At 36.4% G+C, this 20,029-nt stretch overlaps 1 protein-coding gene across 3 annotated transcripts in view; it reads right to left on the bottom strand.

The window, feature by feature from the left end:
- Nucleotides 1–20,029, bottom strand: part of SYT1 (synaptotagmin 1) — a 634,295-nt gene that overhangs the window by 408,015 nt on the left and 206,251 nt on the right. For all 3 annotated transcript variants that reach the window (XM_027967160.3, XM_027967161.3, XM_060412479.1), the window contains one exon: nucleotides 7,537–7,594. The gene's annotated coding sequence lies outside the window, so the exon portion shown is untranslated. The remainder of the gene's footprint in view (nucleotides 1–7,536; nucleotides 7,595–20,029) is intronic.

Below are 20,029 nucleotides of genomic sequence, written 5' to 3'. Positions count from 1 at the left end.
ATTCATAAATACAGGCTCTGCCAGGATACTTTTGAAAGTGGAAAATAAAAACAATAGCAGGGTTAAGCAATTTGTATTACATAAGAACAGGAGATGTAAATTGCTCAAATGTGCAGTGGAACATATGCCAAACTATATTTTTCCCATTTCAGAATAGGAATGAAATAAAGTTGTCTGTAGTTTATGTAAAGATTAACTTTTAAGGGAAAGAGACAAACAAGATACCATGAACTACATTTTGGTGATAAATGAATTGTTATTATTAAGACTGGGATATGCTTACCTTTATAGGTAGAAAAGAATTTGACATAAAATGGGAGAGTGGTGTTGCTATTGTTATTCCTTGTCAGTATCATAGATTTTTTTTTGATATTTGCAAAATAAAATGGTAGATATGAAATTTGCTAACAGAAAATAGTTGAGGTACTAAAATAAGGAGAACCTAAGATGATTCCTTATCATGGGGGAAAATTGGCAAGATAAAAATTTTGTTATCTAAGATTTCATTGGTGAAAGAGCTTTGTGATTTCAATTTTTCACGTATAAAATTTTATTTAACTTTTTAACAGAAGTGTTTTATTTTTGCCATGTAGTGGCATAAACTGCCCTTAACTTTACAGTGGCGTATGTAATAATGTGTTGGGTATAATTTATTTCTAGAAACCTGCTTGGCCCACAATTTGGTTAGATTTATTTCCTCTGATGAAAATGACCTCATTTGTAAGTTGAAAGGAAGGCATCTCATGGCAGGGTAGAAAGTGTTTTTGGTGCCCTTCACATCAAGATGCATCCTGATTCAATTTAATTTAAGAGCCATGAAAACTGTCAGAGTGTTTCAAGTCTTACTTTTGACCTCTCTGAGAGGGACCCGTGCTATCGACCTTGTTTCATTTCAGTAGCATTTGCTTTAGGGAGGAAGAGGCCTTCTAGGAGATGGCTCATGGTAGACTCCTACTGTATCAAAACCAAATTTCACCTTGCATTCAGGATTTCTAATCAGCCTTCATTCCTCCTCTTCCTTCATACCTCACTTCCTTTTTATTCCTTTCAGACTTGTATGTGTTTTAGGGTTTTAAAAGAACTTCCCTCACCTATTGCAAAGGAAATATCTTAAATAGCAATATAATACAGAAGTACTATTTGCTGGTATTACTGTATTAACTTTTGTAATAAACATTTAATTCTGGAATTCTCACATGAAAGCTATAAAGTAGGATTTATTATCTCCATTGCAACACATAAGGACATTGAAGCAAAGAAGTTAAATTGTCTTCCTGAGGTTTTTCAGTAAGTAAGTGGCAGAAAAAGGATCTGAATGCAGCTCCTTTCTCTACTGCCAATGTTTCTAATTACCCAAATGAATAACACAACCCAAAATAATGCCCCAGTGCAGACAAATAGGTACATAAATCTCAACGTTAGTGCCGATCAGATTTAACATTAATCACTCAGATAGCTGAGTCATTGGTTTTAAAATCTTACTAACTTTAGACTCCAAATATTTTTAAAACCACATTGCTGATTTTAAAGCAATTCCCCTTGTCTATTGTAGCTATACAACTTATATTGCAGAGTTATGAAAGACAAGAAAATTTTCAGAACAAATAACAGAAAAGACTAATATCACTGAAAGCATCCAATAAAAACTTAAAGTTTCTATTGACTTCTGTTGAATAAGTACAAGAGCTAACTTTAATGTAGTACTTAAAATTTCAGGGTCTACTAAATTGTCCTAAATCCCATTGCTAACAAAAGTAGAGCTGAGTTTTGAACACAGAGTGAGTTCCCAAAGCCAGTACAAGGCTATAATATGATTAAGAAGGCTCCTACTGAGGTGGTCTAGAAAATGCCCCAAGTCATGAAATAGAGTTTAATTTTGCTTTATAATGAATAATAATGATTGTGGGAAACCCATCTTACCCAATGTCCTAAATAAAGCAACAAAATTCTCAGTCATTTAGCAAGGCAAAGTGATTCTGACCACAGTGCATCAGATGACTATCTTCCATTATGGTAAGTCAAAGCACTATCATTCTCTTTATAAAATAGACATTGCAATATTTGTGATTACTAGATAAAAGCTCCGGCCCACTAGGCTCCTCCGTCCATGGGATTTTCCAGGCAAGAGTGCTGGAGTGGGGTGCCACTGCCTTCTCCAAAGAAAAGCTACTTGATTACAGAGGCTCTTCTTTGGTCACACCTGTATTTTAACACCTGGAACAGTGTAGACTACAGACACTCACTAGCAACTACTCAAAAAGAAGAATAATGAATAAATAATCAATTTCCAAAATTTGACAAAACATTTTAAGGGAATAAGTCCAGATAATGTTATAAGCATAGAAATCTAAGAAGCACATCTTGTAAGCATCAACTTAATTGTCAATTAATTTACAAATAAAATGTAGAATAAATACAGTTCTCTTTCTTTAGGTGATCTTTTACACTTAAGGCTATCATTCATTTCAATTTTGGTTCTACTTTTTCTATCTAAAGATCATCTTTAATAATTAAATCCTTCTACCATGCTTTAATTTTATCATATGAGGGACAAATAGGCATGACGCAATCTAATGCTCATGGTAAAAAGTGATAAAGTAGTATTATATGCACATCAAATATTCTTCACAGAGAACTAACACTTTAATAAGTGATACATTCTTTACTTTACCATGCCATCACTCATGGCTGGAAAATAAAACAGGCTTTGCCTTCATCAGTTGTTAAGGGTTTACTTGAGAGTGAAAACTTGAAAAGGGGTAAATCATGCAGAGCTGAGTTCAAATGGTAACTCTGCGGCTTACTAAGTTAGGCTAACTTATAAGGCTTTCAATTCTTGCTTTCATCATCTACAAAACCATTACAACAAAGGAGGAGTTCTTTTGATACCAAATGAAATTTAATTGTGTAAATAGTAGAGCTTCTGACACAAACTAAGCCCCGTTTCCTTTTCCTTTCCCACTCTCTTCTTTTTTAATAAGAAGTCTCTCAGGTCTATGTGTGAGAAAGCTGATCAAGGTTAAGGGTAAATTATAAATTCAAGAAAAAGGGAATTTTTTGCTGGATGACTATTATTGTCTAGAACAGATATCAATCAATAACTTTGATTTAATCAGCAATGACAGTTATAAATGAAATATTGGATTTCCAAAACAGTAAAGGCAAATTTTCACACAATAGGAAGTTGTTCTTTTTATAGAAACACAGTGTAAGGTTTTATATAACAATGTAATAATGAAAATTTATAATTATGCATCACTGCGGCAATCTAATTAGCTCTCAGAAAGTCTCAGGAAGTAGATTGGAAAAAACATTTTTCATCATCCAGACACAAGAGTGGAGACTTAAAGAGATAATTGCCTAATTGTTGCTGAAGGTAGAGTGAGTGTATGTATCACTGTTTACCGGTGGTAATTTAGCTGCGTCATCTTGAATGTCATCACCTTCCCTGGGACTCTTCACTATGAGAGGAGGAATTGATGAAGTCTAGATTCAAACTCAGATTCTCTAACTCTTTCAGCTATGAACATCATCCTAATGGACCATATGACAAAATTGTTGGAAGGTAGGGAATAGGCATTGTTATTTATATAAATTTTCATTAGAGCTTCGGTTAAAAGAAGTTTAAATTTTGAGAAGATGATATTTGAACCTGTTTAAGACCCTCAGTTTTTCTATAAGTGCTTTCAATTAACATGACAGATAAGAAAAATAGTGGGTGGTTAAGAAAGTCAGAATTTTCCTTGATTCCATCACTAGATACAGGAGCATAGATAAATGACTTGTCTTACCTGCTTCTCTCTAAATGAGGATATTACAGGAGGCAATGACTATAAAATAACATTAGACCAGATAAGTTTCTTCCATCAATCCCAATAGTATTTAAAGAGGTTTAACAAATCTAGAATAACAAAAATAGTTTCTAAGAAATCTTCCCAAGCATCTGATTTTTTCAAATGTATCCTCTCTGTATTATTATTTTCCAGTGTATTTAGAGTCTATAAAGAGCTGACCCATTGAGTTATTAAAAGTACCACTGAGTGTTCAGCAATTGAGAAGAAAGTTATTAATATACAATATCTAAAATTATCCTCTGTCCTTATTTTCTTAAGCACAAGAAGTTTGTGATATACAGTACAATGTGCTCTAAAAAACTTCAGTAATATTTTATCAATTATCATTTTTAATGATTGTTTCAAATGCAAGTTGTTAAAGGTCATTTAATAGTCATTTAATAGGCTTATAATACAAGCACATATTCTATAGATTAAAAACAAGAAAAACAGTCATTGTAACATCCAGTCTCTTCACCTTATTTCATGCTTTACTCAAAGCACTGACACCGCTTACTCATGAATTCTTTGGAGGTTAAGACATAAGGCAAAATGGTTGTCTGAGGAGGCCTTACAAATAGCTGTGAAAAAGAAGAGAAGCAAAAGGCAAAGGAGAAAAGGAAAGATATAACTTGTTGAATGCAGAGTTCCAAAGAATAGCAAGGAGAGATAAGAAAGCCTTCCTCAGTGATCAGTGCAAAGAAGTAGACAAAAATAATAGAATGGGAAAGACTAGAGATCTCTTCAGGAAAATTAGAGATACCAAGGGAACATTTCATGCAAAGATGGGCTCAATAAAGGACAGAAATGGTATGGACCTAACAGAAGCAGAAGATGTAAGAAGAGGTGGCAAGAATACACAGAAGAACTATACAAAAAAGATCTTCAAGACCCAGATAATCATGATGGTATGATCAATTATCTGGAATGAGACATCCTGCAGTGTGAAGTCTAGTGGCCTTAGGAAGCATCACTGTGAACAAAGCTAGTGGGGTGATGGAATTCCAGTTGAGCTATTTCAAATCCTAAAAGATGATGCTGGGAAAGTGCTACACTCAATATGCCAGCAAATTTGGAAAACTCGGGAGTGGCCAAAGGACTGGAAAAGGTAGGTTTTCATTACAATCTCAAAGGCAATGCCAAAGAATGTTCAGACTACCACAAAATTGCACTCATCTCACATGCTAGTAAAGTAATCCTCAAAATTCTCCAAGCCAGGCTTCAACAATATGTGAACCATGAGTTTCCAGATGTTCAAGCTGGTTTTAGAAAAGGCAGAGGGACCAGATCAAGTGCCAATATCCATTGGATCATCAAGCAAGAGAGTTCCAGAAAAACATCTATTTCTGCTTTATTAACTATGCCAAAGCCTCTGACTGTGTGGATCACCACAAACTGTGGAAAATTCTTAAAGAGATGGGGATACCAGACCACCTTACCTGCCTCTTGAGAAACCTATATGCAGGTCAGGAACCAACAGTCAGAACTGGACATGGAACAACAGACTGGTTCCAAATTGGGAAAAGAGTATGTCAAGGATGTATACTGTCACCCTGCTTATTTAACTTCTATGCAGAGTACATCATGAGAAACGCTGGGCTGGATACAGCACATGCTGGAATCAAGATTTTTTGGAGAAATATCAATAAGCTCAGATATGCAAATGACACCACCCTAATGGCAGAAAGTGAAGAGGAGCTAAAAGCCTCTTGATGAAAGTGAAAGAGGAGAGTGAAAAGTTGGCTTAAAGCTCAACATTCAGAAAACGAAGATCATGGCATCTGGTCCCATCACTTCATGGGAAATGAAATCGATGGGGAAAGAGTGGAAACAGTGTCAGACTTTATCTTTGGGGGGGCTCCAAAATCACTGCAGATGGTGACTGTAGCCATGAAATTAAAAGATGCTTACTCCTTGCAAGGAAAGTTATGACCATCCTAGACAGAATATTAAAAAGCAGAGACATTACTTTGCCAACAAAGGTCCGTCTAGTCAAAGCTATGGTTTTTCCAGTAGTCATTTATGGATGTGAGAGTTTGACTATAAAGAAAGCTGAGTGCCAAAGAACTAATGCTTTTGAACTATGGTGTTGGAGAAGACTCTTGCGAGTCCCTTGGACTGCAAGGAGATCAAACCAGTCCATCCTAAAGGGGATCAGTCCTGAATATTCATTGGAAGGACTGATGTTGAAGCTGAAGCTCCAATACTTTGTTCACCTGATGTGAAGAATTGACTCATTTTAAAAGACCCTGATGCTGGGAAACATTGAAGATGGGAGGAGAAGGGGACGACAGAGGATGAGATGGTCAGATGGCATCGCCGACTCAATGGACATGAGTTTGAGTGCACTCTGGGAATTGGCGATAGATGGTGAGCCCTGGCGTCCTGTGTTTCATTGGGTTGCAAAGAGTCCAACACAGCTGAGTGACTGAACTGACTGACTGATTGAATATACATGTAGGCAATATCATTTTAATTCAGATTATTTTGCTTCATGACTATTTTATAAAATCTTAAAGAAATAAAATATCTTTTTAAAATAATGTACTTTGTGTAAAGTGAAGCAGCATGAGGATACTATTCAGGTAGGTAAGTAAAGGAAAATTCTCTCCCTGCTTCTCTCACACTTCAAAACAAACAAGATAAAGCACATATATATCATCATTAGCATGATTAAATGTATTTAATTTTTTGAAATTAAGATGTAATTCATGCATTGAAGTTCTCTAGGTGTTAGAAAATCTTATTATATAATTTATGTATATCCTAGAAAAATTATTTATGAATTTCTTTTTTTGCATCACATATCCTTCCGTTGGATTTTATTCTATTTTGATATATATCAAGATATAGACCTATTATCATGTTACCTCATTTTACTTCAGTGATTCTGTTTTAGATAAATGCATCTGCAAACTCATTTCATAACTACCAGGGTATTAAAATAGTGGTATACCATAGGTCATCAAAGTGGGTTTTGCTTTTCTATATGTATTTTATTTTTTTGCTGTTCACATATTTAAAATTTACAATTGTTTACATCTAGGAAATCATTATTATATTACTAGTTCTACTAGAAAGAATGACATCAAGAACGCACTTAATTTTGTTTAATAAAAACATATTTAGAAAAGCAATTATTACTATCAAATATTAGCCATGTAATGCAATACAGGTCATAATTAAGCTGTGAAACGATTGGAAAGAAAGGCATTAATGAGACTAAGCTCCATCTTAAAGCCTGCAGATGGTTGCTATTTTTAAATAATACTAATTTAATGACTATAAACAAGCCAAGCACATTGTTTCTGCTTAAAGTTTTGTTTGAAGTTAAAAAAATTTTGTATCACATGCATATAATGTGAGATACTTTGATTAAATTTTACTTATTACTTTTCTTCTTCTATAGAATTTAAAATGATATGATACTAGTCAAAAGATATGATGGAACCAACATAAACATTTCTGCCACATATACCTATCACAAGGATTGCCCTGGCCTCTTATCTAAGAGGATTATAGGATAAATGATTATCAGTTTGCTCCAGTAAAGTGAAATTGAGTTTTAGAAGGCTGCACTTTATTTAGTATGTTAGTTTCTTATCTTAGAAAATAACAAGGTGAACATTTCTATTAAAAAAAATTAAGGTTTTCTAATTTTATAGAAGCTCTAGAATAATAATTGTCTCATTAAAATACTTACTGTTCTTTTGGAATTCTGGGTATTTTGTTCTTTGTTTTCTTTCTCTTGGATGTTTTTCCTAAAAGGAGACAATATGCCCAGTGGTTAGGTCAATATACATAGTGCAGAGACATTTCTTATTGTCATGAAGTATAATTGCTTCATTTTATTATTTAACATTTCTACTTAAACACCTTGCAATATATACATCCAAATTCAACACAGTACCATACATATACTTAGTAGATGCAGTTTGAGATGGATGGGATAGGGATTTTAAAGTTGAAGATTCACAGATCACGGTTCTGTGCATAATTTATACACTGATTTTGTGGAAGTTATGCTGTTGCCTACATTATAGTTTTTCAGTTTGAAAACTGAAATGCTACTAATAGACAGACCTTATTGGAGAATATTATTTTATTCAGTATTCAATTACCCTCTTGCTATATTATCATATAATTATTATAAATTAAACTTCTACATCTCATGTTACTCTTGGATTTTATATTTTCAGTCAAGTTAAGAGCACTTCAATATATTATACTTATTTGCCTATTTTCCGAGGCAAATCAGGTCCAGAATTTCCTAGTGTGAGTATATATACATACACATACTAGTATCTATATACATTATATCTATATGCACACATAAATATATATAATCCTACTGGGGCAAGGAAAAAACCTTACATCATCACAGAAAGGAAAATTTTCACTTTAGAGAGGAAAATTAAATCCTTCCCCAAAGTCAATATCAGGAATTGTTTTAATGTAATAAAGATTCAAGAATTTCTGATTTGGTTCGACAAGTGAGCAACTCAAAAATGAACAATATCACAGTGCTACACAAGTACTGTTTTATTATTATTATAAGTTCTCATTAGTTTCGGTCTTCCAAATATTTAAGTAGAATGAAAACCAAGACAATGAAATAGTCAAAAATAGGTTGATAACAGGCTCGTTGCTGTGTTTTGTGAGTTCTCACAGTGTCTATTTTACACAAAACTATGAAAACATTATAATGCCAGAAGCTCTGGCAGTTGGCTCACATAGGAACTCAGTGGAAAAGATCTGAAGTGACAGCTATATTTCCAAAGCTGCATTTAGAGCATCTGTTCCATGGTTAAGACTCCAATGTCTCCTTTCATTTTAGTCCTGCTTGAAACTCGAGTGTTTTCTAGCAAAATCCATTAGAAAGAGCAACGGGAAAACTGCATTTAGATTTACCTGACTGCCTCTTAAAATATGACTCTGAGCCACAATCAATTTTAGATAAGCTTTGCATACATGGTTCCTGAATACTGACACTTTTCTTATGTAAAACAAAAGCTACAATAGAATGCTGTGGACGTACATATTAAGGTAACACAGTGACAGAAACCTCTTTGTAAGAAATATGGGTGAAAATCTGTTAGAGCAAAAGGAGGCTTTCTACTAAAAAGCTAAAATATTTGACATTATATGTATTGCATGTCATTACTTACCAAGGGGCAGGCTTCCCAAAGGGATGCCGTGAAAAGATTAAACAGTTTTTGTGACTTAGGAGCCATCTGCAGGGATTCGATTTCATTTTGGTCTTGTATGCGTATCTATCACAAGGATGAATGGGTAAGCCTGTTCTACTGTAAGGAACAAACAACTATTTTATTTTTAATCTGTGTGCTGAATATGGATGTGCATAGTATTTTTCTGGTAGCTAATTTCTGTCTCTTGCATGTGTAAACATCTCTTGTTTTCAGAGGGAAAATGCGAAAATAACATGGGAGGATTTTGTGCCTCCTGTCATCTATCTGGATTTTCAGTAGTGTAATTGCTATCAGTGGATCTAACTCAGTTTTCTGGCATCAAGACTTGGTACTTTTGAGTGTTATTATAATACTTAAAAAAATAAAATGAATCTGTTTAGGTAGGTTCATTTACTTTAAAACCAAAGGCTCTTTCATGTTCTTTTTATCTAGTTTTAGAAGGAAGCCTGACATGGAAAAAAAAAAAGAAAATTTTCTGAGACTTAGGGATTACTATTGCTCAATAGTGACTAGAAATCACCGCTAAAACCCTGTAGCCCTCATCATAATTCTATTTATAGAACTAAGTAAAACACTGCATGCTTTGGGCATCATAAATACTACAAATCTGTGTTACTTGCTTTTTTTTTTTTTTTTGAGGGGAAGGAACTAATTGCATCCACTTTACTTCTAGACATTTAAAAATACACAGCTTTTTTTTTTTTAAAGAGGAATTTTGGATTAAAAAATGACAATATTTATATCCAAACTTTAAAAAATATCTCCAGCATTTCATTCTGATGAAAATATTGATTTTAACTGAGGTTTCACTAACACAACACTGAGCTAAATATTTATTTAGGTTTGGATTTAAGCGCTTACTGCAAATCTGTGTAACATGACTATTTGTAAACACTATTCTTCGACTAGAAAGGCAACAGTATCTCTCTCCCAAGTTTTAAATTTCAAAACTGCAAAGTAGTGATAAACTCAGAGTTCTCTTTCTTGTGCTGTCTTCCTATAATGCCAAAACTTGTGGTCACAACAGGGCTTTACAGCTGATGTGCTATTTCCTCAGCACAGACATTCCTGTTGCTAACGGATTTTGGTAGCCAGCTTTGGCTTCACTTTCTGTTCTTGGAACAGTAGTCAGCCTGCAGAAATCACTTTCAAAAGAGATACTGTCCAGGTCATTAGTGACTGAATATAAGCTTTTAAACAAAAAAACTAAAGCACAGCATGACAACTAAATGGATTACATGATTTTAGATTGGATCTTAGGCCAGTGGGACAAAACACTTAACTATTAAGAATGTTATCATGACAGAGGATGATATTTGAATATGGTCTACGAATTAGGTAACAGTATTATGTCAATGACATCTTACCTGTGTTTGATTCTTGTTTTGTATGATGTAAGAGAATGTCCTGTACTCAGGAAATACATTGAAATATATGCTAAAGTATTTAGGATAAGTCATACCCTGTCTGCAACTTAATCTCCAATGGTTTGAAAAATATATGAACTGTGTATACACACATATAATATGATGAATGCATATATAGGTATAAAATATGATGAGATATATATATAAATATGATGATATATATATGATATATATATATATATATATATAGGTATATCATGTTTTATGAGACTGAAAGAGAAATAGACATATAGGATAAAATATAAACAGTTGGTTAATTGAGGCAAAGGGCACATGAGAACTTCCTGTCCTATTCTTGCAATGTTTTATGAAAGTTTGAAACAGCAAACATGACCCCAAAAGAGAATGTAAAACTATCTGTTAAAAACCTTAAATAATAGAAAATGCCATTTTTCAATATCTCTATGAAACACTGCCCTGTAGCTATTCTTACTTTGTTCATTAGGCACAAGATGGTTTTATTCTGTCTGTAACTACAAAAGATAATGACATTTATCTGGATAACTATTAGGGAATATTAGGTGATAAAACGGAGAAGGCGATGGCACCCCACTCCAGTGCTCTTGGCCTGGAAACTCCCATGGATGGAGGAGCCTGGTGGACTGCAGTCCATGGGGTTGCTAGGAGTCGGGCACGACTGAGTGACTTCACTTTCACTTTTTGCTTTCATTCATTGGAGAAGGAAATGGCAACCCGCTCCAGTGTCCTTGCCTGGAAGATCCCAGGGACTGGGGAGCCTGGCGGGCTGCCGTCTATGGGGTCGCACACAGTCGGACATGACTGAGGTGACTTAGCAGCAGCAGCAGCAGGTGATAAAAGAAAAATATTCCATCAAGTAATAGCGTAAATAAACAAATGTTCTGAAACTAGATGCAATCACTGTAGTTGCTGGTAGGAATGATAGGGCAACAACACTGAATATGGACTTTCCTTAAAAGGAAGGTAGGAGGCCAAAGGCCATAGTAGAGCAAGGAACATTTTCTATTAAAGCTCAATGTTCAAAAAATGAAGATCATGGCATCCGGTCCCATCACTTCATGGGAAATAGATGGGGAAACAGTGGAAACAGTGTCAGACTTTATTTATCAACTGGACTCCAAAATCACTGCAGATGGTGATTGCAGCCATGAAATTAAAAGATGCTTACTCTTTGGAAGAAAGGTTATGAGCAACCTACATAGTATATTCAAAAGCACAGACATTACCTTGCTGACTAAGGTCCGTCTAGTCAAGGCTATGGTTTTTCCAGTGGTCATGTATGGATGTGAGAGTTGGACTGTGAAGAAGGCTGAGCACAGAAGAATTGATGCTTTTGAACTGTGGTGTTGGAGAAGACTCTTGAGAGTCCCTTGGACTGCAAGGAGATCCAACCAGTCCATTTTGAAGGCGATCAGCCCTGGGATTTCTTTGGAAGGAATGATGCTAAAGCTGAAGCTCCAGTACTTTGGCCACCTCATGCAAAGAGATGACTCATTGGAAAAGACTCTGATGCTGGGAGGGACTGGGGGCAGGAGGAGAAGGGGACGACCGAGGATGAGATGGCTGGATGGCATCGCTGACTCGAAGGACATGAGTCTGAGTGAACTCCGGGAGATGGTGATGGACAGGGATGCCTGGTGTGCTGCGATTCATGGGGTCTTAAAGAGTCGGACACGACTGAGCAACTGAACTGAACTGAACCATTGACAATCACTTAAGATGCTTAAGCCTAACAAGCCTGCCATTACAATAGAAGCAGATATTTACCAACAAAGACTGGAGTGGGTGGGGTCAGGGGAAGGATGAAGGGTTTGCTCATGTTTTTGATGTGACATTTTGTTATACAAGTCAAAACATACTGTAAACCATTTGTTGGCAGTCAGAGTTATAACAAATCACATATTGAGTTCAACCACATGTAACATTTTAATTATACTCAATTATTTTAGAATGGGGGCCTGATAATGAGGCAAAATGGCACCAAGTCAGGAGTCAGTTTGCACCTTGAAAAGGCGGATGAGAACTAATTAAATGAAAAGCTGGGGGAAGTTAATTGGGCCTGGGTGAAGATAAAGACACTATCAATGCTTAAAGAAATAAAACTGTTTTTAAAAAGGGATAGCAGAAAGCCACAGTGAAGACAGCTAAGGGAGAAGACACCTGAAGAAACAGTGTCGTGAACAGAAGTGTGCCTAGGGGAGCCTCTGTTGGCCTTCAGCTCCTAGGATTGTGCCTATCACACAAATACATGTTTTTTGAATGAATAATATTGCATGTTGATGAAAGTAAAACTGTCTTATCTAGTGTGTGACTTTAGGCAAATCACCTAATTTATTTTGACCTCAATTACATCAGTCTTGCAGGTTTCACCTTGCTCCTTTGTGTGCCATGAAATGAGAGTATGGAAAAAGGTGATTTTCTAACGTGCCTTTCATTTTTAAATATTTCTGTATGTAGTTCTATTTATTAAAATGGGCAACTGTAAACATTTCTGTAGAAGAGAATATCCCGGTATGAGTTTTAAATGATGAGAAATGGGGGTAGGAGGAGAAAAAGATGAATAAAAGAGGAATGTATTGATTTCAAGTAATGGGAAATAAAGCCCATGAGAAGAAACTTTAATATAGAAGACAGAATGTAAATTGTGATTTATAGCTTTGTGAAATGACATTTACATATACTATTGATAGAAGCATCAGATTAAGAAATTTTTATCTGTTCTTATTAAAATGACTCTATACACTCTCTGTTTCTACATCTAGAGTTTCCAAGTGAATAGAAAAGGAGAGTATTCAAAAGAAGCCATGAAATAGCAGGAGTTTACATAAATAGTCTTTTCTACAAAGTCATAGAATTGTTACTGTTCATCTGAGAAAGCTGAAGAAACTCTTAGGATCTATCCTTAATTCCATGAAGAGTTATTTCATTTAAGACCCACCAGGCACAATTGTAGATACCTCCATGATGCCTTTGATGATCAACAACTGGCTTCCTATCATTTACAATAGCCAAGACATGAAAGCAATATAAGTGTCCATCAATAGATAAATGGATAAAGAAAATGTGATATACACATACACAATGAAATACTACTCAGCCATTAAAAAGGATGAAATAGTGCTCTTTGAAGCAATACAAATGGACTTAGATATGATCATACTAGGTGAAGTTAAGTCAGAGAGAGACAAATATCTTATATTGCTTATATGGGGAATCTAAAACATAACACAAATGAACCTATCTGTGAAAAAAAAAAAACAGATTCACAGGCATAGAGAACAGACTTGTAGTTGTCAAGATGAAGGTGAGGAGGGATTGGGAATTTGCAATTAACAAGTGCAAACTATTATATTTATGTATAACTGAATCCCTCTGCTATATACCAGAAACGAACATAACTTGTAAATCAACTATACTTCAATAAAACAAATTGAAGAAAACCACTCTTATGTTTCTTTCCTACAAGCTTGTTGAGCACTCATATTCTGTAACATAATTTAGCTCTTGTTTATTATCTCATCGCTTTCCCCAGTTTCAATATTGATTTTGAATTGATAACTAGAGGTACACATTTGTTTCCCTACAATGAGGTGGTGCTTAAACACTCCTCTGTTGATGGAGATGGGCAGAGTATATTTTGAACTCAAAATACGTACTGGAATAATGATTGGTTCAGTTCAATCAGTTCAGTTGCTCAGTCGTGTACAACTCTTTGCAACCCCATGAACCACAGCACGCTGGGCCTCCCTGTTCATCACCAGCTCCCAGAGTTTACCCAAACTCCTGTCCATTGAGTCAGTGATGCCATCCAACCATCTCATCCTCTGTTGTCCCCTTCTTCTCCTGCCTTCAATCTTTTCCAGCATCAGAGTCTTTTCCAGTGAGTCAACTCTTCGCATTGGGTGGCCAAAGTATTGGAGTTTCAGGTTCAACATCATTCCTTCCAATGAACACCCAGGACTGATTTATTTTAGAATGGACTGGTTGGATCTCCTTGCAGTGGGACTTTCAAGAGTCTTCTCCAACACCACAGTTCAAAAACATCAATTCTTTGGCGCTCAGCTTTCTTCACAGTCCAACTCTCACATCCATACATGACCACTGGAAAAACCATAGCCTTGACTAGATGGACTTTTGTTGGCAAAGTAATGTCTCTGCTTTTTCATAGGCTCTCTAGGTTGGTCATAATTTTCCTTCCAAGGAGTAAGTGTCTTTCAATATCATGGCTGCAATCACCATCTTCAGTGACTTTGGAACCCCCAAAAATAAAGCCAGCCACTGTCTCCACTGTTTCCCCATCTATCTGCCATGAACTGATGGGATCAGATGCCATGATCTTCAGAGTTTTCTGAATGTTGAGCCTTAAGCCAACTTTTTCGCTCTCCTCTTTCACTTTCATCAAGAGGCTCTTTAGTTCTTCTTCATTTTCTGTCATAAGGGTGGTTTGGTAGCCACCAAAAAATGATTCTGTGCCCATCAAGCACAGTTGATGATCCTGAGACAGCTGTGGAGCCCCTACCTTATTTCCTTATCAGCACCTATTCCTCCACACATTTTTTGGAAAGAGAATCAAGGACCTAGCATATGAGGATGAAAGGTGTACTGTTCTTTAACTAGAAAGGCCTAGTCAAATATCCTGAAAGGCCCCTGAAGCTATGAGTTGATATTTGCCAATTAAGGCTGACCCACTTGAGAGGGGCCACTTTCCCAGCTTGTCATAAGACAGCAGAACGTGCTTTACGGTTCAACATTCCAATCAAGACTGCTGATGGCGATGCCCCTTTAAGAAAGCTGAAGGGTTGCTGCTGGCCAAATTAGTGTCTCTTTGGGTGGCCAGGGGTATAAAAGATGCGGAAGGCTTAAGGGAAAGAGAAGACAAAACAATTGGACTAGTTTCAGATGGTTTTGATGTCTACAGATTCTGGTGCTCCAACAATTAGAGACAGTGGAGAATATTCACATACCATAGATGCTGACATAATTGTTGGCTTTATAAAAAGGAGAAGGCCACCAAATAGCTTTACAAAGGGCTCCAAGGTAGATATAAAAACCACACGTGCCCTAATAACACATGATGAAGTGACAAGAAATGAAAACAAGATGACTCAACGTCCTCAGCTTTTTGAGGTTGGGTGGGAAGGGTTGGGCAGCAATTCTGGATACAGCTTTAGGATCAAAAGAGAGAAAATGACATTTGAACCTTGACTTACTGCAAATCCAAGCCCAAAGAACCATGATGTTGGGATGTATGCATGACATTTTTACAGTTCTATGCTGATGGGCTCAGTTCAGCACCATGGAAAAATACCAAGCTGGAAGTTCAAGGCTAGAGACAAAGTGATCTTCAGTCCTTTCTATTCAACTGGGGAACAAGTGTAGAGATAAAACAGAAAGTAAGCAATTTATCACATTAAACTAGTTCCAAGACACCATCTTTGTTATCTCTTTCTTGCTGGTACATTTTAAAAAGTGTACAGATACAAACATCAATACAAATTTGCTCCTAGGTATCCTGGCTCTTTATATTCACATGAAAAATGTCCTCCTCAAAGATTCATTTCCGGGAAGCAGATGATTTTAAAAAGTAATTATAACTGCTATTCAATAAGCTGCACTCAGCAGAAGGCATATATTTATCACATTCATCTTCACAAGGACAAAGTGAAGCAGGTGTTAAATCTCTATTAGCATATGAGCAAACTTAGGTCACCGCTTATTTGGAATTAGTAAGTGGTAGAGTCAGTATCTACATTCAACTCTGTATCAGAACGCTATTTTTCCTTTGCAACAAGGTCTCTGTAGTGTTGGAATGGACTTTGAGAATGTAGAAAATCTATTTTCTAGACATTCCTCTTCTACTTATTTGATGTGTATCACCTGAAGCAGTTCAAAAGTTTTCTGCATCTTAATGACTTCATCTGTAAGATGGGGTCACACAATACCTACCCTTAGGAAACAAAGACTAGGTTATTTGATTTAATGAGGTATCTTTGATTTCAAAAAGTAATTGAATATGTCTAATCTCCAAAGAATAAAAAAGCCTTAAAAGTAGAAGTCTTTTCAAGGAATGTTCAATATATAACCTTGTAAAATTCATTACTACTCCTGGAAATTTTACCTGAATAACATTATTCCTACACTAAACAAAAGATTTCTAAATCAACAGAATCGTTTCATCTACATATAAGGATTTACTACTGTGAGATTACCTTCAAGGGTATATTTATGAGATGCATAAAAGATTCATCCTCCTATTTTTAACTTCAAATACCTACATAGCTCACACAGAATTAGGCAGGAAGTAAAAATGCACCACCATGGCTGTGTAGAGATACATTTTCTGTTTCTAACTAGAGTCTACTGAGTGAATATCAAAGTTAAGAACTAATTGCCACAGGGATGGCTAAAAGATGTTATGTGATGACTCAACACAAAGTTCATGTTAATTCAAACAGCCACACTCTCAGCTCTTTAATTGGACAATGTTTATTTAATCTAAAAGCGTTAGAAATTAAAAACAAAAACAAAATCCAAAAAATGTTACTTGGAGAGTGTGTCTTTTAAAAACTAGTTCTTAGAATTAGATGTATGGGTATCGGAAATGGTAAGAATTTCAAAGCATAGAATGGGATTTCCCTTCTGATAATGAATGCATATAAAGCCAGAGTTTCAGAACACCAGATTCTAGATCCCCCATCAGTGGATGAAAACAAATTGATAAACAGAAAAGACCAAAAGCGAGAAGAAACTAAATAAGACACTGACTATAAGTGAGAACTAACCACTTAATTCTGATAAAACTATTTTTCTTAAAATAACCATAAATGCAATCCTATACAATCCTAAACTAATGATTTATACATAGATTTCAAAGATGTTGTAAAAACCTAAATATATTTGAGAGAAATGAGTATCCAATAAGTTAACTTATATATAGTTAAGTCATAATAAATTTTTCACTAGCGAAAGCAATTGAGTCCTCTTGTATTAGAAATTTGGGGGAGACTTCAATAAAATTTTATGTAAAAATTTGCCATTATTTTACTTAAGTTTGAAAGAGACTTTCATTTCATTTCACCCATGAAATGATATAATGAATAGAGTATCAGCAGATCAAGCGAGGCTGCTTTCTCAGCTTCTACTCTTTGATCCTTTAGGTGTCTAACATGAATGGCAACTAATTTTCACTGACAAAAGGAATACAATCAAGATTAATTCCTGAGAACTAATTCCTTAGAACAGGCAAATTCCCTTGCAGGCAGGATTCTAGGCAGGGATTATAAGGGCCTGAGTTTTAGGCCTTCTGATAGAAAACTCAAGAGAGCCATCTTCAATTTAAAATAAAAAATTTTTTAGAATTACATATTATACAAGTGAATTTTTACTGTGCCTCTCAGTGGTGTCACTGTGGTTTTTGCCATAGAATCCCCTAGCATTGTAATTTCCTCTTTAAGGTCATGTCATTTTTGAAAAGAAACTGATTTCATTATTGTCATTTCCATCTCTTTGATACAGGGGAGACCCAGAACATAATCATGCAATAAGTCACTTTAAGAGACTAATGGAGTCTATGTAATACCATCTACCACATGTGGATATCTAATTTTACTAACAATCAAAACATGGATGCAAATGTCAATGTAATGAAATCATTTAACTGCTAATTATATTAAGAATAGTAAACTTGGTTGGCAGAGGTTAGGGGAAGCACAAACCTTCTCCGAGCTGAATACAAATTATAATCTAATTTTCAATATACTGGAGGTGGTCCCATGTCAACTCACAGTTCCATTTCCCTAATAGGCAAAACTCAGCAAATGTCCTTTTATTTCTCTAGGACTATTCTAGGAGTGGCATGGAACAAATGAAGGAGAAGAAAAGCAGAAGATGCTATGTCCACAGCATCCCGATCCAGACATCTGTACCAAAGCAGTGAGCACATCATGTCAATGATGAACGAAGCAGTGGGCTGCCATGGAGACAGAGACTCTGGCAACAGCATCTTGGGAGGCGTGGCACCTGGCAGAAGTCCTCCTGAAGGAGGTTGCTGTTAGCTCCACTACAGAGCTGTGGGCGGGCGACTCACGAATTGGAGAGCAATTATACCAAAGAAGTTCTCACCCTGCTGTGAAAGTCCCATGCCCCACAACAGACTTCCCAACCCAGGGATCCAGCAAATGGACTGAGTATCTCCAGAGAATCTGATCTTGAAGGTCAGAAGGATTCCATTACAGAAATTCCACAGGGCTAGGGAAACAGAGTCTTGGAGGGCACAGACAAAACTGTCCATCAAGACTGGAGAAAGGAGCAGTGACCTCAGAAGACACTGAGCCAAACTTGCCTATGAGTGCTTGGGCATCTCCGGTGGAGGCATGGGTTGACAGTGGCCTGCCTAGGGGTCAGGGGCATGGACTACAACAGTCTTAGAGGCCCTGTGTGCTGACATAAGTCCTTTTGAAGGAGATTACCCTTACTGCCATCATACCTACCATAGTTTGGCCTCAGGTCAAAATACAGGGAGGGAAGACAGCCCCACCCATCAGCAGAAATTTTTATTAAAGACTTACTGAGCATGGCCTTGCCCACAGAACAAGACTCAGTTTTCCCCACAGGCAGTCCCTCCCATCAGGAAGCTTGCACAAGCCTCTTATCCTCATCAATCAGAGGGCAGACAGGATGAAAACCGCAATCACGGGAAACTAATCAAGCTGATCACATGGACCAACTTTGCCTAATTCAATGAAACCACGAGCCACGCTGCATAGGCCCACCCTAGACCGACGGGTCATAGTGGAGAGTTCTGACGAAACGTGGCCCATTGAAGAAGGGAATGGCAAACCACTGCAGTATTCTTGCCTTGAGAACTCCAGGAACAGTATGAAAAGTCAAAATGATAAGACACTGAAAGATGAACTCCCCAGGGCAGTAGGTGCCCAATATGCTACTGGAGAAGAGCAGAGAAATAGCTCTAGAAGGAATGAAAGGCTGAGCCAAAGCAGAAACAATGCCAAGTTGTGGATGTGACTGGTGGTGAAAATAAAACGCAATGCTGTAAGGAACAGGATTGCATAGGAACCTGGAATGTTAGGTCCATGAGTCAAGGTAAATGGTAAAGGGTCAAACAGGAGATGGAAAGACTGAACATTGACATTTTTGGAATCAGCCAAATAAAATGGACCAGAACGGGTGAATTTAATTCACATTACCATTATATCAACTACTGTGGTCAAGAATCCCATAAAAGAAATGGACCAGCCCTCAGACAACAAAAGACTCTGAAATGCGGTGCTTGGGTGCAGTCTTAAAAACAACAGAATGATCTCTCTTCATTTCCAAGGCAAACCATTCAATATCACAATAATCCAAGTCTATGCCCTAACCACTAAAGCTGAAGAACCTTAAGTTGAATAGTTCAAGAAAACCTATCAGATTTTCTACAACCAACACCAAAAAAAAAAAAAAAAAAAAGATGTCCTTTCAATTCTGAAAGAGATGAGAATACCAGACCACCTGATCTGCCTCTTGAGAAACCTGTATACAAGCCAGGAAGCAACAGTTAGAACTGGACGTGGAACAACAG

Source organism: Ovis aries, chromosome 3 (genome assembly GCF_016772045.2).
Source record: "Ovis aries strain OAR_USU_Benz2616 breed Rambouillet chromosome 3, ARS-UI_Ramb_v3.0, whole genome shotgun sequence".
Lineage (NCBI taxonomy): Eukaryota > Metazoa > Chordata > Mammalia > Artiodactyla > Bovidae > Ovis > Ovis aries.
The sequence above is the reverse complement of the archived record's forward strand: the minus strand, read 5'-3'. Positions and strand labels throughout refer to the sequence as shown.